The sequence below is a fragment of the Agelaius phoeniceus genome, chromosome 1 (genome assembly GCF_051311805.1).
Source record: "Agelaius phoeniceus isolate bAgePho1 chromosome 1, bAgePho1.hap1, whole genome shotgun sequence".
NCBI classification, from domain to species: Eukaryota; Metazoa; Chordata; class Aves; order Passeriformes; family Icteridae; genus Agelaius; species Agelaius phoeniceus.
In genome coordinates, this window is record NC_135265.1 from 15,777,455 (window position 1) to 15,801,725 (window position 24,271).

Consider the following 24,271-nt stretch of genomic DNA (forward strand, 5'->3'; position numbering starts at 1 on the left):
TTCCAAAACAAATTCCTGTTGCAAAAATTCACGTCCTTTCAACTCCACATTCCTGCATATAACACAATCCCTTTGAAAAGGAGGTGAACTGGTACAACTCAGTGAATTTGAAAAGAAAAATATCCCAAATAATTGTTGGAAATGATTGGAAACAAGTATCTCATAGAACAACATGTTTCTGCGTGTTTCCGATAGCAGACAGCCATGGTCTGTTTGCAAAAGCACAGAGACTTACCATGGGCAGGCAGCAGAACTGTGGGAGGCAGAGCCAGCACCATTCCCCTTCTGACAGCCAGAGCTCCTGGGAGGGCTGCCTGCAAGAAGAGGTGGTTGTGTGAAGGTGCTGCCACCATCCATTCCACCAACAGCGAGAGAAATCCCCCCTGCAATCTCAGCTACGGCCCAAGGAACAAACCCTCAACCCCTTCTGCAGCAGAGAGTTTTTGGCATCCATTTGATTTGTTTGGGTTTAAAGAGGAGGACATGGAGAAGGAGGGGGAGGGTCTGACTCCCACAAGTTCAAATTTACTTCTTCAGGAAGATAGTTTCTTTGCAAACTCTTTCCACATTCTTCTTCCTGTTACCTCTACAGAAGGTTGAGCATCTTTAAAACTGCATAAGCTTCCCTTAGGGAGGCTTGTTTTCAGATCCCTTCTCAGCCCATTTTGGAGCAGGGACATCAAAGGCAAGGCAAATATGGTCCCCTGTTAGCTTGGATCCATTTGGAGCTGGTCTAGGCAGTTCCAGCCTGCCACGATGTTCAGTCTTTCGAAATATTTACTTATCTGACCGACAAGAGATTTATTTAATAAGTTATGATGTCTGCAGTTTTGTGTAAACAATTTACAGTGCTGTGATTGATGCTGGATGCTGTTTGGAGAGAGGCAAGATAGACTGTATATATTGAGCTTCAGTTTGAGAGTTCAGGCTCAGGACTGGGCAGTATTCTACCTAATAAATAACAGTAGTTAAACACTGGGGCTCTTGCTGCTTCAGTGCTCACAAAGCCACACAAACAGGACTGAATTAAACCAGAGCAGATGTTGGCCATGCAAACATCTCTGACCTTTGCAGGGGTGCCTGGTACAGTGGTCACAGTTCCTGGTTCTGTTTTGCCCCTTGCCCAGGTTGTCCCCAACCCTGCAGCACTCACTGGGCAGAAGGAAACAGCTGGTTTTGTGGGTAGGACAGCCAGAACAGATGTGGAGCATCACATTTCAAGCTGCTTCTCCAGATCTAGGAGGGTGAAAGTTGGGAAGTATCACCATGTCCAGGAGGCAGCTCCAGTCCTTGCAAGAGCACAGTGAAATAAGTGGGCTTGCTTCTTTTGGCACAGCTTCAGGTCATGCTACATGGTTGGTTTCCTCAGTCTTGCATTTTACAGGGTCTTACATCAGGTTCCCAAGGCTGAGGTGAGATTCCTGCTGCAGTCCTTGTTTCCAAAGTCCCTTGTCTGGGTGAATACCTTCCGTTACAGGTGTGTATGATCTTGAGAAAATTGGTGAAAGGGGTACTCCCATCTCCAGTGGAGCGACACAGGATTGCTGTGAGTTAGGCGTGTGTGCAGCTCAGCTGGTCAGACACAGCTATGGGCAAGCAAGAGCCCTCATGAGACACCACAGCACAAGAGAGAGGGCATGGACTAACGTCAAACTGAGAGGAACTCAGAGGCTTTCATTCAGTTCAAACTAGAAACAAGTTGTTTCCTTTCTGAACCATCAAAATGTTTCGTTTCTCTAGAGTTAAGCAACCTGGACATGTCTGAAACTACAGTTTCAGGACCATGCAGTTCCCTAAAATTTTCTGTAATTTCACTTTCTGATCTGATTGTGGACAAAGGCATGATTCTCAGATCCCCTGAAGTGGAACTGCCAGGCCCAGTGGCTATGCAAGAGCTGAATCACAAAAGTTTGGAAAAAAACCCTTCTCTAGCTATCAAGTAGCTGTTCATATTGACTGGTCCAGGCAAAAAAAAAAAAAAAAATTAAAAACCCCTTTATTCTGGAAATCCTATTTCAGACACATTTACTGGCAAAGGTCGACTCCAGGTGCTGTGAGGAAATAATGGCAGGAAACTAAAAGGAGGAAATTAACCCTAAAACTGACCAAGATGTCTGGGTGATTGAGAGCTGGATAAAGGCTCTATGTACCCATGGAGAGAAAAATATGCTTCCTCTGAACAGAGATGAGTAATGAAGTATTGATTTGAAGTTATTGAACTGTGGTACTTCATCCATGCTGCTGACCATGGCCTTGCCTAATGGAGAGAAAAGTACAAGGAGGTCTTTCCCATTCAGACTGGAAAAAGGAAGGGATGTCTGAGGCCCATGTTCCACATATTGCATTCACCATGGGAGGAAAGTAATGCTCAATACCCTCCTGATGTTCAAAACTGTTTCTGCAATCATCTTCAGCTGAGAAAAGGCTGATTGATCTCCCAGCTTCACCTCTAGTGCTAGTGCTAAAAAGGCTGTACCTTTTTATTTAGTCTGTGGAAATCTGCACTCAGAACAAGAAGGATCTCAAGCAAAATGCAGCCTGCCTCTTCCTCCAAAGGGACCATGCAAAGACACATTGCACTTAGCAAAAGAAGTGAAGGTTTTGGGGGGACCTAAGCGGCAGCAGGCTGATGGCACCACTCTTTGTCTCCTTGGAGATATGTCTTGATGTAATTAATGATAAAGAACCAGAGCAAGAATAAAAATGATTCAGAGAAGCTCTGGTATTTTTCCCCCAGTTCAGCTCTATGATTAAACCCACACAGAGCCTCAAATGAGGAGATGAGCTTCAATTATAGCTAAGGAGCAGCATAATGAATTATCTTCTTTGCACTTACTTTAGCTGGTGAGTAACTCAATTTCCATCCAAGTCCATGTTGACTATAACTGATTTAGCCAATAACTGATTCATCAAGATGCTGGAAGAACGTGGAATTAGAATTGCAGAAGAAGGGCTGTTGCTCTTCTTCACTTCAATATTGCTAATCCAGTGCAACATTTTTAAGAGATAATTTTAATGCTACCTACACTTCTGTGTAAGTCCACCTTTAACAAAACTTAGATACAAGAAAATGGCCTGTTAATGAAGAGTTTGAACCCCCTCTTTTAAATACAATAAAAAGTATTTTTATTTGGGATAGTGAGTCCTTAGATTTGCAGACTCCAGCCAAATAGTAGAGAGTATGTTGTGTGGTTTATGTATTTTTAGGGTCTTTTGCTCAGAAAATTCCCAGACCTGAAGGTTATGAAGTTATAATTTAAATACTATTTTAAAAAAAATCTGCAGCCTCAGCTTCCTCATGCTGCCCAGCAGTTGTGGGTTGCATAGGGTTGGCATTGCTGTGTTTCCAGCCTCAGCCATGGTCTGTGGGTACCAGTAGGAAGAGACAGCTCTCAGAGCAATTTTCCTGCATCCAGGAAAAGAGCCTGTTCCTGGAAGTTACAGGACATTGGGGTTCCTGGGTCAAAACCAACACAACTTCTGAAACTCTGCTCTGCAACTCTGAGAGCAGCTGGAAAAATTTGAGGGCTGGGTCCATGAGTCCTGTGGAGCAGGAGCTGGCTTTCAGAGCTTCAGGATCTTCAGCCCTGGTAGAAGGAGGCACTGGCCCACAGCACTGCGCTCAGGCAGAAAACCAGTTTAATCATTTTTTAAAATAGTGTTTGGGGTTAATTTTGTACAGCAATTTACAAAGAACTCAAGGGATGTTATTGTTTAAATAAATATTTAAGCAAGATCCCTCTCAAGTTAAACACAGTGAACTGCGTGTGAAAAGCAGCAGCATTTGGTTACACATATCCAAGAGGCCAAAACAATCCATTATGAGAAAAGGTGTTGGAGCTGGATCAAACATAGTTTTGTTTGATTCTGTTTCTCTGAGGGAAGTTATTGATAAGGAGATTTCTGCCTTCTGCTGATGTGTAGCAGGGGTGCAAACCCTGGCAGTGCTATCCAGTCAGTGTGAATTTGTGTCTGGGTAGGGGTTTCCCAAATTCACCAGTGCAAAAGGCTGAAATGCTCATCTTCCTCACCCTGTGCTAGCCTCCTTCTTTTGAAAAAGGTAAGGCCTTTTTGCCTTATCAGAAATGAGTATTTCTTTCCTGATGACTGTGTATTCACTCCCCTTCTGCATCTGAGCTGCAAGGCAATAGAGCACATAATAAGTCACTTTTCCAAAGTGTCCCTGAAATTGGAGGATTCTGTAAAGGCCACACAGCCCAAGTGACACATTTCATGGATGCATTTGAAGACTTGGCAGATCCCCTGTATTAAGCAGGACTTGATTTATACAGGAGAGCACTGTTTGGATAACCAAGATGGTCACTACAAGAGTACTCAGAAAGGGCTGTGCCTTGATAGGAGACGAAATCTGTACATCCACTCCATAAGCAGATTTTTGGATGTTTCACCCTAACACACATCACTGCACAGCAGAATAAAATGAAGACATATTTATATTTGAAATGCAATTGCAGGAAAGTAGCAACCTTCTCTCAGGTCTTGGGTCATTTTGATTCTCTCAAGCCACAGGATCTGAAGACCTCAATCTTACTCTGCAATTACATTCAGAAACCCAAGATTCTGGCATGGATCAGGACAGAAGACTTGGCTCACAGAATCTGTGGAAACATCGGGGTATGCAAAGTAGGTAAAAACTGATAATTTGGGGAAAAAAATAGCATTAATTTCTGAGACAAAACAATTCATGATTCATAACTAATTGGAAACAAATGAGTAATAGTATTACACAAAAGACCCATTTTGTTCATTGAGGAACCACAGAATTAATTGCATGTACTTTAGTTTCCAGCAGAGGCGAAGTCCCAAGGCACAGTGTTGTGATTGTTGAACCAGTCATGTTCATACTGGTTTAATTCAGGCCAAAACTGTAGGAAGAGCATGGGATTCTCTGAGTGGAGTCTGAGCCTCAAGTAGGTCAAACAATTCATCAAGCCCTGAAGGTTTTGGGTTAGCACTCACGAGGTGACCTGACTCTTGCCCTGGGCTGTGCAAGGAGCTGCCTGGGCCAGCTGGGGTGCCAGATGAGGAGGCAGCAGCTCTTTTAGATCTGTGCAAGAAACCTTATGCACAGACTTGACTGCCTCAGTCATGGTGCTGCTCCCTACTTGTAATCATCTCATCAAAGTTGTAAGAGCAACATCCTCCTGGATTTATTTACTTTGTGACAGCTCCCACAAGGACATTCCCAATAAGTATCTCTGCTCTTTCAACTGTCAACTCCACTCCATACTTATTCAGCATCAAAATCTAGGGATGTCCATTTTCTACCTTGGCTCTTGGAGCAGAAACCTATAAGTATCCACCTCTGCTTTTCCTTTTCTGTTTCAGTTCTCCTGCAAATCCCTGCTTAAAACTCCTGGTTGTGACATCCTTGACTAAGGCAAGGCTGTCAGTGCACAGCAAGCACTGCCTGCAGCACTGGCCAACAATGTCTCACAGCTTCCTAGGGCTCCTTCCCCCCTCCACAGCTGGCTGTAGGCAGCTCTGATCTCCTCACACTGTTCTCACAGCTCCTTTCCTTCTGTTCTTTGTTTCTGCACAGTCTCACAGAGCTGGGTGCTGATGTGTGCATAGGGCTCACAGGAGCTGATGAAGATGACAAAACTTCACAGCCTGTCTCTGTGGAAGGAGGGGCTGCCCAGGTTGCTCCATGGCCTATAGTCATAAAAGAAGTGAGGAAAACCACCTTTCCCTGCCACTGCAGCAGGAGTGGAAACAAGCAGGCTGCAGCTCCTACCTTTGGATGTGGAAATCACGTCACAATGAGCACTGAGATTTTGCCATCTGTCTCCAATGTTGCATATGCATTGCATACAAAAATAGGCTGTTAGAATACTGCTATGACAGAAAAATCCATGAGGCAAGAGATGCCAGAATTAGGCCTCCTTTGTGCTATGTGTTATGGTACAATTGTTAATTAGATGAACACGCAATATTTTGCCAGAGGTCTCAGCTTTATCCCGTGGTACTGGATGGACTTTTTTCACTGGAGAAATTCTACAGAATTTTGGTTTTTTCCCTTAGAGTTCAGTGCAGTCCTAGGCTTTATTTTCTTCCCAACTTCTCCTAAATAAAAATGACTGACTTTCCCAAAACTTGGAACTACAATGACACATTTCCCTGTAGTACCAGGGTTCTTCTAGTACTTCTGTCAAGGGTGGTGGTTCTTTAGCCATTTGAATAAAATGGAAACAGACACAGGCATGTAAGCAACAGCTTGACTGCACCAGGCACTATTTTATCAGGATCTTGGTCACCCATCTCAGCTGTCCCCAGAGGGTGACCAACAGCCATGGGGCTGTGCAGGAGTGTTCATCATGAGGCACACTGGACATTCTGGAGGCAGAGCTCCCAGCAGCTCCCATCCCAGCAGTGGACATCAGGAGCAGGGCCTTTTGGCACGTGCAGACAGTGGGGCACCCACAGCCACTAGCTGCAGACTGGGGACAGCCTCAGCAAGACCTGGCACAGAAGACCCTGCAGGGAGAGTAGGACTGAAGCCAGTTCTGAGGTAGCACTCATATTCTCAAAAAGGGACCAAGAATGGGGCAGCTGAGGTTTCATATCAAGCTCTGGTGTGCCTGGACTCTCCCTATGGCTCACACCTTGACATACACCTTCCTGACCTGCTCCCAAAGCCTCCTGACTCCTCATTTGTGCCATGTACTCCTCAAACCATTTCCATGCATCCCTCCAGCTTTAGCATCCAAGTACCAGGTCTTTGCTTAGCCCAGCATTGCCTGGGTCCCTGTCTGCCACCAGGCTGTGACAGGAAATATCAGTGTTGTTCCCTGCCTCCCTTTCCACTGACCATCAACTCAGTGCCCTGAGCAGCACTACACAAAGAGCCCATCTTCATTCTGCTCCTCGGGCTGGGATGACTCTTGGATTGCAGAGAGAGGACCTGGGTCCCTGTCACGCTGTGGGGAAGAACCAGGATCTGCAGGAGCTTGGTAGCACTGACTGTTTGCACAGGAGCACTGGGGTCAGCACTGGGAGCTGCTGGGATGCTGGGCTGAGCTCACTCATGTGGGAAGGAATCTCAGCAGATTTTGACTGCTCAGCCTTAGCACATCCCTAAGAAGTTGCTATTTTCTCCCTTCAAAGGCTATCACTAAGCCAAATTGGAGGAGATTTACAAAGTTAAAAAAAAAAAATCACATTCCTAGCAGAAAGCTGCCAAATTTCAGATCTCAACTCCAGAGCACAGAGGGATAAGAACTATCCAAAAAAAGGATCACCAGATTCCCCCCTCCTGTTTCTTCCTTTCTTTTTTTTCCAGTTGGACAACAATTCCTTTTTCCCTTGCTCATTCTTGGAATGGACAAAACTGGCTGGACAGTTTTGGCTGAAATTTTCCAGAAAAGAACTTATCCCAAGGCAGACAATCAAGTTGGAAGAGCTCAGTCTAAACTTTTCAAGTCTGACAAAGTTAGAAGCAACAGCGAGGGCGGTCCTGCAGCAGGACAGAGATGAGTAACCTTTACCACAGGAGCTGCAGCAATCCCACCTCTGACGCACTCAGCATTATAATAGCTGATGATGCTGCTCCATTCAGGTGCATCTGATCACGATTCAGATATGTCACCAGGAAAAAAGCTTTAAGTCAGTCATCCCACTGAGCCTTCCCACACCCCTTCCTACTCGAGCAGCTCTTTCCATCTAACAACTGATCACACAGGAAAACACAGCTCCCTCGCCTCCAGTATTTGTGAGCTGTGTGTGTGAGCTTCTGCTTCTTGGATAGAGGCAGCTGATGCTAAAATGGGATTGCTCTCTGAACTAATGTATTCAAAATTAATAAAGGAAATAAAACAACACACTCCTCTGGCATGTTCCCATGCATATTTTCCATAAAAGTTAATTTTTCCACAAGAACAACTTGTGAGTTTGTGGGGGTTTTGCACTGAATCTTGATACAGAGCTTAGAATTCTTGGCACTGCTTAGGACGTTAAAATGACATCAGCTCCACTTTCTATATTGGAATTTTATAGTTCCTGCCTGACCGCATTTCTTTGTTTTGCACATGTTCTCTCTCTGAGCTGCCTCTCTGCCGTGGTGTGCTCAGAGAATCAGGAAAAGAGGTGTGTTTGTGTTCCTTGCAGCCCTGCTTGTCCCTCCCTGAGCCGGGCACCCAAGTGATAACGCTGCATTTCTCTCCCAGGACAAAGCAGCACTGCTGGCTCAAGGGACAAGGGCCCCTTTTCCAGTTCAAAAGCTTCCCCAGAGCGTGGCAGCTCCGTGCTGAGAGGAGCTGGCGTGTCCCCCTCTCCTCTGGCCCAGCAGGAGCGGAGAGCATGCTGCCATGGGGAGTGACATGACTGTGGGGACCGGGGTGGCCAGTGACTGCACACAGGACAATGGGAAACCAGACAGAAAAAAAAAAAAAAAAGGAGTGGAAAGCAGAAGAAGGGGAAAGTGAGCATCTCTGTGAGCAAAACAAGGCTTTCTCCAGTACTGGACAGGTAGCACTTGGAGCAGCATTTTTTGTGCTACCCCGATGGAAGGAGAGAGTAATCCCAACGCAATCATACTGTCCCGTGCCTTGGGGCAGGGAGGGGCAGCATTATTTTAAATTAAGCAAAAATGTGAGTAACGGGTGTTTCCATATTCCCCCCAGCAGTGCCACCCTCTGCCTTTGGACATCGGGTGCAGGAGGGCTGCTGAGGTACTCGGGATCCCCTGTGAAAAGCAGCGCAGGGCTGGCAGAGTTAACAGACCCTGGCGCTGGGAGTGCAGTTCCACGGGCATCAGCACAGACATCACGCTTGTTTCCTGGATTTCAAATGAAATAAGGATTCAAGGAAAGATGATGCTTTTCTACATCCCCTGTGACTTGGAAAGCAGTAAGAGGAAAGAAAAGCAGTTAATTATCTGGCACGCCGCATCCAAACATTCCTGAAAGCACGGATCCGCCGTTCCTGTAAGAGTCACGCTGGAGCAGCATTAGCATATCCTCAGTAAACAGACTCAGTGCCATCCTCCAGCACAGCCTCAGCCTCCCAAACGGGATTACAGCAGCTGGACAAACCCAGGAGGGACTATACCTGGCAGTTAGCAAAATGCCAGTTCTGCTGTAGCCTGGCTGGATGACAGCAGTTCCCAGGTTTGCTATTTCCTACAGGCTCAGCTTCTCTGGTGTGTGATGGAGAATCACTGCTCCTTGCTTCTCTGTGCAAGATTTATCATTTCATCCTTTCACTGTCGTGTGGAAATAGCCAGGAGACCAGACTGACATTGCAAGATTGTGAAGCCATTTGCCAAACACTTGCTCTATAACAGCAACATTTTTACAATTGCTTTTGCAACAGCCCTTTTGCAATCGTGTTTATAAGCTCCTTTACAAGCGCATGCAACCGTAGACAGAATGCAGAAAATCTTTACCTTGCTTGCCCAGAGGAGAGAGCCTGGCTTCTTCCTCTCATGGATCAAAAGTAGGATGAAAAACAAACCCGAGGAAGACCCGTGAACAGACTCATCTGCTGAGAGTTGTTTAAATCCCGAGCCTGCTCCTGCTCACAGCTCTAAGTTTGTGCTCTGAATAGAGGCTGTGTTATTTTAACCACAGGATTTCTAGTCATGGGGGAGGAGAGATGGATTAGGTACGTTTCCAATCTAATGCTTCACATTTACCTCAACTGAAATGAACTACTTTTAGCCTGATGTAAATAAGCACAGCTAAGATATAGATTTCAAGAGCCCACTAACCAATTATGCTTAAACTAACATGCTAAATAACTGTGGAAAATTCCAGAGGAATAAGATAACATACTTTTGTGTTCTTTCCTAAATAAAAGGCATGTGTGGAATTTCATGCTAGATACTATGACAAGTGAGGGGCAGCAGATGAACTCCACAAACTAACCTATGCAAGGTATTGTACCTCATAAAACAATATTCCTAACACCTGTTAGCATGGATTTCAGCAGGCATCCCAGAAATTTGCATTTTCATGGCTTGTAAAAGGTACAGATATGAGGGATTTGATTATAATATTTCAAGTAAAGCTCTCTTAGTTAATAATGCATGATTTTAAAAGGTCACAGTGTCTGTAGTTCTGCAGGAGCACAAACATTAACCCACTGAACTAGTGCCACCTCCAACAGGGATATAAGCTGGATATAACCCTCCTGCAGCTCATGGATTGCTACAGAGAGTGTTAAATGCAGGCAAAATATTGTGCCTAGAACAATTATTTGTGGTTTTGTTGTTTAACCCAGCTCAAACTCTGCCTTCCTTTCCTGGTTTATGGTACTTCAGTGTCACAGCTGATGTGATTGCAAAGCTTGACTATGGCCCAGGCTTCCATGGCCACTGCCCAGGCTCACATGGCCACAGAGCTGATGGAAAAGAGATTTCCTCACTTTCTGAGATGTATAATTTGTAAATAAAACACATTCTTAAACTTTGGGATGAACTGAGAAAAACAATTCGAATGCAAAGCTAGTGGAGAAATTCCAATTTGTCTTTGACAGCAGAGGCTTCAGGAACACAAGTTTAATTCCATTTTGGATAAAACCTGGCTCTATAAATAACCTTATCTTACACTTACATAACGCTCTTCATCCCGGGTGCTTTGCAGATGTAATCATCCTTTCTGAAAAACGCGGGCAGACCTCCCAGCCTGGCCCGAAGGATGGGGAGGAAGGGGAGGATGGGGGCCGCTGCTGTGCAGGAGGAAGGCAGCAGAGCATCCAGCAGCAGCCTGGCTGGCTCCTGTCCCTCAGCAGCCCAGCTCGTGGGTGCTGCTTGGGATCTCAGCTTGTTGGGTCACCCAGAAACGGCTGAGAGAGTTTCTGTACAGCTCTGGTGTCTGTAACACCAGCAGAGGCTCAGAGCCTGGCACCCAGCTCAGCCTGCAGGCTCCCCAGGGGACTGAGGCACCTCCAGAGATGCCAGCCTGCTTCTCAGAGCTTAGACTGAGCTCTCTGAGCTTCCCCTGATGCATGGCTCACCCTGGCTCCCCTGAGCCTGGGGTTTTGTGGGCAAATTGGTAACCTGCTGTAGTTTAGCCCCAGCCAACAACTGAGTACTAAGCTCTCACTCCCTGCCCCTAGCCTCCACAGTGGGATGGGGAGAAGAATCAGAAAAGGGCAAAATCTGCGAGTTAAGGCCAGTCTAATAACTGAAATCAATTTTTCTTTTTAAGAATAGTAATAGTAGGGAAAATGCCCAATACAATTGTTCACCACCTGCTGGTGATTGACCCCTGCCAGCCAGCTCTCTGCAGTTTACACTCTGAGCATGACATCCTATGATCTGGAACATCCTTTGGCCAGTTCAGGTCAGCTGTCCCAGCCATGGCTCCCTCAGCTTCTCGTGCATGAGAAACTGAAAAGTCCTTGAATTAGTGCAAGCACTGCTCAGCAATCACTAACATCAGTGTGTTATCAACATTATTCTCATACTAAATCCAAAACATGGCACTGTACCCTCCATTAGGAAGAAAACCAATTCTATCCCAGCTGAAACGAGAGCAGATCCCAAGCATCTGTGCCACAGGCAGAGATGTGCACCTGAGCTAGACACAAAATGTCCCCAAGCCTCCCATCAGCTTACCTCTGGATCATGAACCAGCTCCTCCTTCCACCACCCGAGCAGCTCACTCCACCCAAGGTGGCTTTCCTTGGCAGTAGTTGTCATAACATCAATCTCACAGATGTTTTCCAGCTACAGGCTGTACCTCACCCTTGCATGGGACCCCACAAGGAAAGCAGGCATGAGGAATGCTCCCAGGGCAGGGGCAGGGAGGAAGCTCCAGCAGGAAGAGCCCAGGTCTCTCAGTTTGCAGATACTGAGGGACCAGGCCCCTGCACCACAATGCTGCAGTCTGCCACAGAGGACTTCTCTTGTGGTCCCTGCTGCACCTGGATGGGGGATTCTGTGTGTACAAAGAAAGTTTCTGTGCTGCAGATGGGTATATTTTTCATTTTCATTTCGCTGTTTCAATAGGAAACAGCAGGAGGAAGAGAGGCCAGCAGACTTTGCTCTGCAGGTTGACCTGAAAAGAGTCCATTTTTCCAGAGAAATTAAAAACACAAAACTGGGAGGAGGGAAAGCAAAAATAATTTTGAATTAAGTGAAAGCTTTTGATCCCAATGCATGGTTTGGTATTTCTAGCTTATCTCTTAGGTCAGCCTGTGCTCAATTTAAAAAGAAACAGCACTTTAAAAACAAACATAGAGGAAATTTAGAATTTCATTTCTGAGACGTCAAGGAAAGACATTTCAGCATTCCACATAACTCCTGTTTCTTTGGGGTGTGGACAAAAGTACTAACAGAGGGATGGGTTTAGTGTTTCCTTTGTTCTCCTGGACAAGTCAACAAGATGAACACAAATTCACCTCCAGTTCCTTCAAGTTCACATTATTTTGTGAAGAAACCCCAATATTTCAGTTTGAAACCTTTGCCAGAGTTAAAATGTCACATCATCCAGCATCTGGAAGTCAAAGACCTGCTTATTGATGATGTTTTGTATTTTGCCCCTGTACCTTGAGGCAGCTCAGACCTGCTCCCTGCCTGATGTACCCTGCTGCCCTACAGACCACAAACACTCTGCCTCCAAAACAAAGGCAGCCCTGCAGTTCCCTCTCTCTTCATCATGGTTCCAAGCTGGAATGGCTGTTTCCCAAGCATAAACAGCAGCAAGTCATTCCTGGCCTGTGAGAGGAGCGTTCCCTTTCAGCAGCCTCATGCAAGGCTGGATATTTCTGTAATCACTGGCTGAGGTCTGGAAGCTGCTGTGCTCACCTGCCTCCCATTAAAGCCTGCAGAATAAAACACATCCCTATTTAGGGATTCAGTTTTGCACTCCAGTCAGCATTTGTATGAATTGGGCAACAAACAAAAGGAAATGTGAAGCACAGTAAACTGCACAATAAACTGCACAATGAAGTACAATTTTGCAGCATCAAGAACTCCTACGCTGGCCACTCCTTCTGAGATAATGAGATGAAGACACTGTAATGGACATTGTTGATGGGAAATTACATGTTAAAGGAACTTGAGTAGTTGCTCATTTATTTTGCAAGTTTTCTCCCTTTTTTATATAGTGAAAACTGGAAGTAAAAAGTTTCTATTTCTTTTGAATTTGGAACATCTTCTAGAAGTGATATTGCCGATCCACACTGTTAAAAGATCTTCCATTAGGATTCACACAAAACAACTTTGTGTTTGATCTAGAAAACATGAGCTTTTGGGGAAAGGAGCCCATTGGGAATGGTAACAGACCACAATTTGGACACTTCTGCTCTACAGTTTTGACATCTGGTACTTCTGTTGTAAAAGAAAGCAAATGTTTTCTTTAGTCAAAGCGCTCCATGGACTGAGGCCCTGAACCAGCACTTCACCATATCAAGCACAATAAGACACAAAACTATGATAGGTGTCAAAACTAAAAAAAAAAAAAAAAGCAGGGGAAATAAGTGAATTTCGTGCATCTGAATTATTTTCTTTCTAGATTGCACTGCTTCCTTCTGTTCTGTTCTATTTCTAAAATTACACCAACCATGACCATCAGTGAACATAAAACACCAAAAGACAGGACAAGCTAAAATTACACAAATTTACAGTTAATTGCAGGTTAATCCAGGCAATTCCACCAAAGAGCTTCCCCTTAAATGAGGTGTGGGCACCTTTGTTACAAGCCCAAGGGGAAAAGGGGGGTTCCAGGCCCTGTTGACAGGCACTGGAGGGCTCTGACAGCCATTGACCCTACGTGGGCTTTGCTTCCCCTTTCCAAACCCAGCAGGTCTTCCCCCTACCATGAAGAAGTTGCTCCCAACCCATCAAGAAGGATCTCCCAGTTAATGGCATTCAGACTCCGACCCTCATTCAGGGTTGTGTGGGATACAGCCCATTGCACAGAGCCCCAGGCACCCATGGGGAGGTGGCAGGTCCAGGGGAGGGGGGCACCCCCAGCCTGGTTCCAGGAGGTTCAGGTGCGCTGAGGAAGGGCAGGGACATGCTGGGGTGGGCTGAGCCCCACAGCCAGGCCCTCCAGGCTTTGCCATGGCTCTGGCATGATGAACAGCTTCAAATCCATCTCCTTCTGGAATGAACACTTGTGGAGGAAGGTTTAAGTTTCACATCTTAGCCCTGTTTCAACAATCAGCTTCATTTCACTGGGCAGAAACCTCTGAAGCTGTGTTGAGTGTTAATATGGGAGTACTGGACAAACCCTGAAGTACATCATAAACTAAAGTATATAATAAACTAAAGTACATCACAAACTAAAGTATATCACAAACCACCTGAAATGGTGCAGGCTCTGCTCCCCTGCAGTGCTGGGTCACAGGGAACTGCAGGACTCTGCAAAGGAGCAAAGGATTAAATGGCTCCAGGACAGACCTGCCACTGGCCATGGACCCATCAGTGACAATGGGTAGTGCCTCTGGGATAACATTATTTAAGAAGGGGAAGAACTGCCTGGAATAACAGAGGAGAGGAAGTGAGAGAGTGTGTGAGAGGAACAGCCCTGCAGACACCAGGGGCAGTGAGGAAGGAGGAGGAGGAGGAGGTGCTGCAGGCACTGGAGCAGATTCTGGTGCAGACCAAGGTGAGGCAGCTCTGTCCCCACAGCCCTGCACTGAGGCCCAGCTGGAGAGGCCCACACTGGGGCCCAGCTGCAGGATGTCAGCTGCAGGATGCCTGGTTTAGCTGGTGGATTCAATGACACAGAATTATAATGAGCATTCAATGAGACAAATAACAAATCCTTGTTCAGATGGAGGTGTCTGGGCACATTGTGTAGAAAACAGGGAAAATGTAGGCTGAAAGGAACATAGGGTTTCAGAGGTCCGGAAAATAGAGGCTAATGAGGAAAACAGCAGAGATCTCTCCTAACCTTAAGAAAATACTGGTATTCAGAGAAAGGTGTGATGGTTCTTGTTAGGCAATGACGGTGCTTTTCTTGTTTCTCTCACACCCCTGATTGCAGGAGCCCAGGGACCTCTGCCAGGCCCCAGGACCATGGACTGCAAAATGAGCCACGTTAATTGGAAGATGCCACCCCACAGCCTATGTCTGGTGGTCATTTTGGCTTTTCACTCTATGCCATGAAAGCAAATTGCAAAACCAGCCACCTGGAAGAGAGTGGGTCTGGCCCCATGGCTGCTCCTCTGGGAAAAGGAGTAATTGCTGTTCATGGAAACAAGAGTGGGTCTGACAGAAATTGCAGTCCTCTGCCATGGCCTCAGTGGCTCCTTGGCTGTTTTCATGTGACAGCTCTTGAGAATTTCAGCAAGGCAGAGTGTGTTCATGTGGCAAGGAGGGGGAAAAGTCTCTTTTTAGTGTATCCAGAACTGCAGCCTTGCCTTCAGCTACTTACCTGCAATTACTTCTGTCACAACTAGCCAAGTGGCTGTCCAGGATGCAGTGTGAAAGCCTGTCTGAAGGAAATGCTGAGCCACAGATATTTCTGAATAAAAAGGCAGAAAGTGTGGCACCACCCCAATGATCAAGCTTTGTGTTTGTTTTCCACAAGAGAAGTTAAGTGATATTACAAGACTTGAGGGAAGATGCTTCACTGACCTGCTCACAGGCATTCTCCAAGCCTTCATCTCACCTAGCAGCCCCAAGGAATTTGCTCAAAAATTATTAAATGTCTGTGGAAGTTCTAAAACTGTACTGAGCCCTGAAGCCCTTTGCACTGTCCAGGGTGGGTAGGGTGATGTGGGGCTGTCTTTGCCTTGTTAAAGCCATATCAGCCCTGACAACATTTCCTCTTAGAGAGAATCATGGAACCATAGATTGGTTTGGGTTGGAAGGGACCTTAAAAATCATCTAGTCCCAAAGCCCTTGCAGTGGGCAGTGACACCATCACTAGCCCAGGTTGCTCAGAGCCCCATCCAACCTGGTCATAGAGATCACTCCAGGAAACATCAAAAGGCCACAAAGGATCTGCACAATCTGCTTTGAGCTGCCTTTTTTTTTCTGTTCTTCTAAAGCAAGACAGCTAATCCAGAGCTAAATCTTGTCCTTCCCAAACAAGTAAGAGGCCTGAATAATGTACTTTGTTTCAGACATGAGGATTTGATCCCCAGATGTATCACAGACTCCCTGCATCACTTTTGGCAAATCACCTTTGATGGATTTTCATACACTCGGCTCTAAAGCCAAGTCGTTATAGTAACTACATGAGGCAAGATCCCCAAAAGATCTCATTTCCCCTTGTCAAGAGTTCTTTGGATAAATTAGCCCATTATTTTACTTACTAATGGAAGCTCAGCTCTTCTGAAAACCTGCCTGCACTTGGCAGACCCAAGTTCTTAGGAAATTTTATCCCCACACCTCTCTGTCTCCATTGCCATCTGTATACTGAAATAAACCATCTTTCCTTGCAGCCCTTGGTCTGGCTTTTCTGTTCCAGCCACAAAGGCAGGTGGTGAGACCTCTAACCTGTCTTTCATGGCAGGGCACAAACCTCTGGCACGCATCTGCCTGCCCCTGTTACACAAATACACACTGCTGGCAGCAGGAATTGAACTTAAAAAAGTAAACTGCTCAGAGGAAGGACATTGGAAAGGGAAATAAAACATGTTAGGTTCCTCTTTGATGCACTTTAATCAGTTTTCTCTTATAAAATCCTCAGTGTTTGGGACCTATTTCTGCTGTGTACATTTGGAGGGTTAGAAGGCACATTTTTTGCAAAAGGCAGGGTAAATCTTCTTTGGGTTTTTAATAATGAAGATGAATAAGGATGAGCATGCTTTCTCTAGGGCAAGCATCAGAAGGAACAAAATACCAGGAGTTCCCAGGAAGTAGAGAGAAACTGCACTTAAGGTCAGAGCAAATGGAACTTTCCAATTTTATGGCCATAGCAAGCCTTTTCTTTTTTCCTAAAACTCACATTAACATAGGATTTCTCAGATGCTGGAACTGCTCCTTTGAGCTGTGGAAACTTACTCACAACCTAAGGTGCAAGGGTCATTGTACTCAAATGATGCACTGCCCCTAGCAGACCAAAACTCATTCCCTCCTGTTTGCATTCTAGAAAGCCAAGCCTCACACTTGGGTGTGCACTGACTGGCCATGTACAAGTGTTTAGAGGCAAAGGAGAAAAATAAGGCAAAGAACTTTTTGGCAAAGTTCTGATAATCAGACTCAGATGTGCACTACAACCAAAAAGCTCATAGTAACCATTCCCAACAGAAGTTACAAGAAAGCAAGGTAACATTAAGGAGTATAATGCATCGTTTGTCAGATGAGTTCCCAGCTCCATCCTTCAGAGACACAACTTGCAGGCCTGACAGAGTGGTATTTTTTGAGGGCATTGTAGAAAGTTGTAAGTGCCAGTAGCTTCTTCTAAAGCCAGGGCATTTGGCACTGGATGGGCCAAGCCCTGCTCTGAGGCTGGGATGTGCTGGCACTGCCTGCCACAGAGCTCATCACAAGGCAGCTGGTGGAATCAGGGTCAGCCCTGTGCCATGGCCTGCTCTGCTTTCACCTCCCTGCAGCAAGTCTGAAAACTCACAGAAAGCCACCAGTCTCAGTCTGGGCACTCATACTTCATGCTGGTCTGTTCAGTATGGAGAAGGCATCCCAAAAATATTGACATCTGCATCCATGTTCCATGGATGATGGAGCCACACTCCTGTGCTTGCCCCCTGGCTGCCACTGCAATCCCAGTTTTCAGTGCCAAGTTACCATGCCAGACATACTCAGGGAGGACCCCTGCACAAGGACAGTGATGCAGTGACATTTCCCATCACATAGAAGTGTCTCTGAAGACAGAAGTGTGAACATTTACCTGAGCAACACCAAGGTGCAAATGTCTTAGTTTTGTGTGTTACCCCTTTGTGTGGATGCTCCTGAGTTTGAAGCTGGATTTTTTAAACTGTAAAGTAACAATCCATGTGGATTTCATTCCTTACCATCCCCTTTGCAGTGCATTTCAGTTCTCTACAAAAAAAGCCCTGTCAGGCTGTTCTGGGCTGTATGCAGGGAGTAGCCTGGATACAAAGTCTTTTGCTTTTAGCAAATCTCTTCAAACCAATTTAAGACAGGAGCAGTTTGAAGCTTTTACCCTCTGAGAACTACTTGGCAGCTCAAATGAGATGAATTAGGCCAGGCTCCAGAAGATGTGACGTTGTCACAGCAGGGTCAGCAGCAGCCTTAGCCAGCATCCTGATCCCTGTTTGCAGATGGGGTGAAAAACCACTACAGCCTGTCCTCAGCCACAGGAGGAGATGAGTGAGACACCACAGAGCTCAGAGCACCCCTGGCTCTGTGGGCACAAAGCCAGGCTGCTGCTCCCCACTGCTGCTTGGTGTCTCCCCTGCCCAGATGTGAGGGAGCCCCAGTCCAAGGATGTCCAAGGAGAGGAAGGCAAGGTAGTGTGCTGCCAAAATTCAGGCCCACACAACATTTTCCATTATTGTTCAGATTTGTCTCCTTGGTCTCATTATTTTTTTTCTTTTCCATTTTGTTTGTCTTCCTTTGAAGGAGATATGTTTGAATTTGTTATGAATTCTCAGAAGCAAAGCAGTTAACCATTGATGATTCTCATGCATCTCTGTGTGCTGGTATTCCAGAATTAGCTATAAATGGGTTTTTAAAGATTTGTATTTGAGGTAGACCAGAAAAACAAACTTCCACTATGGGAAAACTTGTAAGATTTGAAGAAGCTTAGGAAAGCTCTGTTGTGTGGAAGCAGAGATGCTTGTCTGGTTTGCTTGCAGAAGTCTGGCTTCCCTAGGAAGGTTACTGGGTGGGGAGGAGACCTTAAACAAAACCAGGTGCTGTTGTCAGCCCTGCAGGTGTGTGGGCTGGCGTTCTGGAGCCCTTTGGTGCTGAGGGGCTTTGTAGCAAGAATCCCCATGACAGCAATTTAACTCCCCTGGCTGCTGCAATCTGTCAAAATTGACATATTCCCAGAGAACATTCCCATTTTGGCCAACTGGTATCTTCACATGCAAGCAAACATTCAGCTGGAAAATATCCAACAGAATCTAGGCCCCACCCTGTGCTGCACCTTCCCACTGTTTATGCACTGCAGGCTGGCATAGCTTCACAAGAAAATTAATCCAAGAGGAGCCTCCACTGAACCAGAACCAGCTTTGGACTATTAAGACAACAAAACTGTGCATTTTTTAGCCAACCCAGGCAGTGCCATAAATGTGACCACAGCCAGGCCATACCAGCTCCTGTGGTGATGATGTGAACTCATTGATCACTCCAAGTCCTATGGAAACCAAGCTGCCTGAAAGCAAACCTGCTCCTTCTCCTCCCATTTAGACTCAACTGATGAGCAAAATAACAGAGAAGAAATTACATTAATTAGATAGTCACAGTCACAGTTTACATTTTACAGCCCCTTTATGCCTCTTAAGGAAAAGAAGCATAGTGTTGCCTGCGTCAATCTGAAGATAAAGTCATTTCTGAACTTAGGAAACCAAAGATCACAGCTCCTTAATAGTTTTATTTCCTAAGTATCCACAGATATGAGATTATTCATAGCATTGCTTTACAACCCAAAGTTGAGTTTCAGGTTTTTTAACTGAAATACTTTGTTTCCTCCATTTTACAGTTAAAGGAACAGAAACCTGGGAGGTTTTAAATTGCTGCCTTTAAGACACACTGTATGTCATTGTCAGATTGATGACTCAAAGAGCAACTCTTGACCTGTGCCTGTTCATCTGACTCTGCTCCCTCAGAAGCTCCCAGCAGAGTGATGAGGGTGATATGGCTGGTGCTGGTGGTCCTACCAATAGCTGCTCAAAACCACTGGCAAATCCAAGTTATAGAATTTAGCATCAAACTACAGAGAATCCCTGCCACAGCCAGGATCCAAGCACTGTCCTTTCAGTGACCCTGCTCTTTTCACAGCTTCTCTTCTCCATTTGCTACAGTCTTGTGCTGCCATGATGTGTTGTCCTCCTCCTTCACTGCTCTCCCACCAACGGTCCCTTGAGGCTCTGATAAAATCTGGGGCTGCTAAATGTTCAGGAGGCTAACTAGATCAAAATGTGAATCTTAAAAATGAAGGATAATCCTCCCCCTGCAAAAATGTGCCTCCCATCTATCCAAGTGACAGCACCCTGATGCTCGGGGGATTCCGTGTTTGTCCCTCATGGAACAGGCTCTGGCTTTCCTCTAATTCTCCAGCTCCTGGGATAATCTGATTATGTGAAAATGCCTTATGTGAAGTTTATTTAAGGAAAATATTAGTAGCTCTCTTGTTTGAGGAGAAAAGCTGAAACATATGAAACTAAGGGGATCAAAATCCCAGAGGTAAATTAAGGAGCTGTTGGATGATTATTCTCAGCTCCCCCCTCAGGTTGCCATTGCTTGTGAGGTGCTCTCTCACTTGTGAGACCTTTGTCTGCCTGTTAGGAGGCTCTCTAAAGCCCAGGCCATGTGCAATCTGTGAACCACAGCTCACACCATGTATCCATCCCAAGCCAGCCTCAGGCCAGAGTGGCACAGGGCACACTCTGCTGCAGGGCTGGCTCTGCTGGGAGGGACAGGCACAGGCTGAGCCCAGGGCAGGGCTGCACCAGGACTGAAGGTGTGCAGTGAGAGCAGTGCCTTGCACTTGGCAGGAGCCCCCTTGGTGAGGGAGATGGACACAGTGCAGGTGTGTGAGAAACCACAAGTTACCCAGGAGGGGCAGAGAGGCTACACTCACCCCAGTACCCCGTGGAGCTGTCTCCTGAAAGCCAGACCTGCCTTAAACAAAGCCAAAGTGCCATCCTCTCATCAAGAACATGTATGCTGGATCCTCTTTTATCCCATTGCAGTCAGACAAAACCAAATTTTTTGCTTAAATCTTTAATTTCTCCTGAGCATTTTCTTCTGCACGCTCAGCTGGTGGTCACTGCAGAGCAGAGCTGGCAGTAGAGGTAGTGTGAGCAGATTTGCCATTGATGTGGTGCCCATCTTTGGAGCAGTGTGGTGCTCATGGTGCCCTGGTGCCATGGGGTGTTTCTCATCAGGCTCACTGCTGGGTGTCTGTGTTGAGTGGTGCCTGCTGGGCTCCAGCCTCCTGGTGTGGAGGCAAGGGCACCCCATGAGCTGCTGGCCATGCTGGGGAGCCTGTGCTGCAGGCAGGGAGGGGCTCAGGAACGTGCATGGAGGGCTCACAGCACCAGCTCCCACTCAGGCTGCACTGGAGAGGGGACTTTGCTGCATCACTCTCAGCTTCTACAGCTTCAGCATCCCCAGCAAGGCTGGTCTCACCAGACAGCAAGAAGCATCTCACTGCAGAGAAGGTGAAAACCCTTACTCATTGCCTTGAACAGGTGACTTTTTTTGCATGAGGTTTCCTAGTCTGAAGCTCGGCCATCTGCTCTGGTCCTGCAGGGGCAGCACTGGCTGGCCCTCAGGGCATGCTGCAAGGCAATTTGCTTCCAGGGCTTTTCCTGGGCTCTAGGGAGGGCCAAAGCAGCTGCAGTCTGCAGCATGCCCAGCCAGGGCAATGCAGCACTAATAAACAACTCTAATTAGTTGCTGTGGTAGTGCTTGAAGCTGTGGGTGGAGACAGCTGGTTTCCTGCCCTGGGATGCAGCACCTTCACTGTTTGGCTCTTCCTGGCCAAAGAGCTGAAATCCAGCCATGGCCTCATGGCCCCGAGCACCTCCCGCTGCTCTCAGAGCTCCCTGCAGGGAGGAAGGGCTGGGGAAAGGCCCTGACAGCCAGAGCTGGGAAGTGAGATGCTCTTTTTCAACCTCCACTCATTAGTGGTGCTCATTACCCCAACTCTGAGCACTTCCCAGACATGTGCTGGGCATCCAGCAGGTGAGGGAGGAGCTGATGAGAGCAGAGCCTGGTTCAAGGTCACAGTGAGGGCTGTGCCTGCAGCCCTGCCTGGCCTGGGCTACCCCAGCAAGAGCAGTAACGCTGTTCTTGCTCTATCCTGTATTCCTGGAACATTATCCATGTAAATTCTTCCACTCTCCCATCTCCTGGGGAAGTCCATTAGCAGTGACATTAAAAAACAAAAAGCCCCAGAAACTGGAGCCAAGGAGTTTAGCCAGTTTAGAAGCAGGTGTGGCCAGGCTGATTGGCCAGAGAAAAAGGGCCAAAAGCCAAGTGGTCCCACTGGTCACATCTGATGACCAAAAAGGTGTTGGGCACTGCAGGAGCATCCCTTCCTGTGCATCCCCAGCCCCCTGGGGAGGGTGTCCTGGCTGGTGTCTGCTGCTGCAGCTGTACTGCAGGGCGGCTGTTTGTTTTTATGGTTTTCATCCTGCATTGATGAACAGAACTGCTTCCTTCAATATTTTATTTATTGATCTTTCAGAATAACATTCATAGTTTTGAAAAATACAATTCCTCTTATAAAGATCAGCTTTTTAAACTACTCATGTATTTCACCACAGTATTGGAAAATATCAATATAATGAAAATATTGTGTTTGAAAGCTTGTAACCACCACAACTTTGGTGAAAGAAGAGCAGCTGGGTATTTTTGGCTTGGCAGTTGCTTTCATGGGAGTGCCTTGTAATTCTGTATCTCAGATTTGCAGAGTGACAGTACCTTTACAAGCAAGGTGCTCCTGTCAGAATGGTGAAGGGACTTATCTCCAACAAACACAGTTTCTACTTGTTCATATTGGTGGACTGACAGCAAAACAAAGCAAGAAATATTTTCTTTCCCCTTTCTTTCTCCTTCTAATTTAAACAGGAGGAAGCCGTCTTAAAATGAGTTCACTTCAATGTGAGATGGGAAATTGCTTAAATGACTACTCTGAGGAAAAAGAACAAAATAACAGAGAGAGGACACCAGGGGAAAATGGTGCAGAAAGCAAGCAACATTTTCTTTTTGCTGTTGGTGTAATGGGCAAATTACACACATGTGTGCTGTTGGCAGGGCTTCTGGAGATAGCTCCATGCAGCCAGGCTGGTAATCTCGCCCTGTGGGAGGTGGTTTTGGAAGGGGGCCTGGTGCCACAGAGTCAGGGTCACCCACTCCTCAGTGACACTTGAAAGGGGCTGCAGCAGCCCCAGAAATGCAGGACATGCTAAAAGGATCTTTCTAGTGTGCTTTACAGGACTCCTTCCCACTCTGAGGAGACTCTGTCTGCGGGGTGACAGACGCTCCCCTAAAATAATGTGGGCTCATGCATGGTTACTCACGAGCTGAAGGACAGCAGAGGACTGCAGCTGCCCTTAGAGCTCCTCTCTCCAGAGATGCCACAACGCTGCTGGTGTCTGAGTCCTTCTGGTAGCAGGGGGAACAAGCAGCAGCTGATGGTGGTACCCTGGCTGCTTGTTGGGATGTGAGGAGTCAATTCAGTTGGGTGTCACCACAATCAACCTGCGCCAGGGACAGCTGGGTGTCACCTGGTCAGTTCAGCTGGGTGTCACCATGGTTAACCTGTGCCAGGGACAGCTGGAGGCACCTGGCCAGTTCAGCTGGGTGTCACCATGGTTAACCTGCGCCAGGGACAGCTGGGTGTCACCTGGTCAGTTCAGCTGGGTGTCACCACAGTCAACCTGTGCCAGGGACAGCTGGGTGTCCTTGGTCAGTTCAGCTGGGTGTCAGCATGGTTAACCTGTGCCAAGGACAGCTGGAGGCACCTGGTCAGTTCAGCTGGGTGTTACCATGGTTAACCTGGGTCAAGGACAGCTGGGTGTCACCTGGTCAGTTCAGCTGGGTGTCACCATGGTTATCCTGTGCCAAGGACAGCTGGAGGCACCTGGTGTCCACATCAGGAAGCCAATCCTGCAGGACCAGGAGCCATTTCCCCCAGTGCATGGCCTGGTTTGGGTGGACAGCAGATGGTGCCAAAGGCTGCAGGGGCTGAAGGTGGCTCAGGTGCTCAGCCATGTGAGATGTGCTGCCAGCCCCACACCCTCCTGCCTCCCTGCTCTCCTCACCAGTGTGTCACCCTGCAGAGGCTGCTCTGCCTGCCCACACACAGGAACCACAGAGAGCCATGCAGTGGCTCCCTTGCAGCATGGGACTCATGATTCAGCTGGGAACTGGGAGGTTATCAGGATAAGGACTGAAGTGACAAGGGCCTGTTTTGGCAGGGGTGGTATTTAACAGCTGTCAAGTGTTCTGTCTTGGAGCAGGAAAAGCTGTTTATGTTAAGCCATTACAAAAACTGAAAACAATTCAGCACTACTGCCTACATTTCACTTCACTCTCAGTGGAAGATGCAGGAAAAAACTCTGAGTTTTCAGCTTTCTATTTAAGTGGGAAAGTTTCCCTAGGAAAAATCTCTAGCTGGCTAATAGCTAATACAGAAATTACTCCACTTTCTCCCAGCCTGTTCTCCAGCTCTCCTTTAAGGGGAATCAA

At 46.7% G+C, this 24,271-nt stretch overlaps 1 protein-coding gene across 2 annotated transcripts in view; it reads right to left on the reverse strand.

Annotated features, from left to right (window-relative positions):
• The window catches only part of JCAD (junctional cadherin 5 associated), a 60,037-nt gene extending 50,489 nt beyond the window's left edge, over positions 1-9,548 (reverse strand). The window contains exons 1-2 of one of the 2 annotated variants that reach the window (XM_077173522.1): positions 9,407-9,548; positions 236-314 (exon numbers count right to left, since the gene is read on the reverse strand). The gene's annotated coding sequence lies outside the window, so the exon portion shown is untranslated. The remainder of the gene's footprint in view (positions 1-235; positions 315-9,406) is intronic. The other variant, XM_077173525.1, reaches the window with a different exon arrangement.
• Between the last annotated feature and the right edge of the window lie 14,723 nt (positions 9,549-24,271).